We start from the raw sequence: 587 nt of genomic DNA on the forward strand, positions 1-587 counted from the left end.
GCCGTGGCCCAGCTGCAAAGAGGAGAAAAGGCCCTTTCATTCCCGCCGCTGACTCCTGCTTCCTCCCACACAACAAGAAGCCAGTGTGCAGGGAAAGGGCAGCCCCCCGCCCCCCACCCCCGCCACTGGCTGGACAGCCAGGGGCCCTGCACCCACGGGGCCGGGCAGGGCCCCCCATGAAGTCACAAGGGTGGGAACTGGACAGGGGTTCCCTGTGCACCCATGGGGCTGGGCTGGGCAGGGGTCTGCCATGCACCCGCGGGGCTAGGGGGGCTGAGCACAGATCCACGCATGCAAGCTGTAGTGCTGGAGACAGGCAGTGCCCCCATGCACCCCAGGGGACAGCGACCCGGCAGGGGCCCCCATGCAGTCATGGGACCAGGGAGGGTCCCTCATGCACCCCAGGGAGCAGGGACTGGGGTCCTCCCCACGCAGCCACGGGGCCAGGGAGGGTCCCCCTTGCACCTCGGGGGCTGGGACCGGGTCCCCCCAGGCGAGCCCGAGGGCCCCGGGGCAGCCCAAGGACGGGGCGGGGCGGGGCCGTGCTGCCCCCTGGCGGCAGCCCCGGGCCCGACCCCAGCCCGGCG

The sequence above is a fragment of the Alligator sinensis genome, unplaced genomic scaffold (genome assembly GCF_000455745.1).
Source record: "Alligator sinensis unplaced genomic scaffold, ASM45574v1 scaffold1334_1, whole genome shotgun sequence".
Lineage (NCBI taxonomy): Eukaryota > Metazoa > Chordata > Crocodylia > Alligatoridae > Alligator > Alligator sinensis.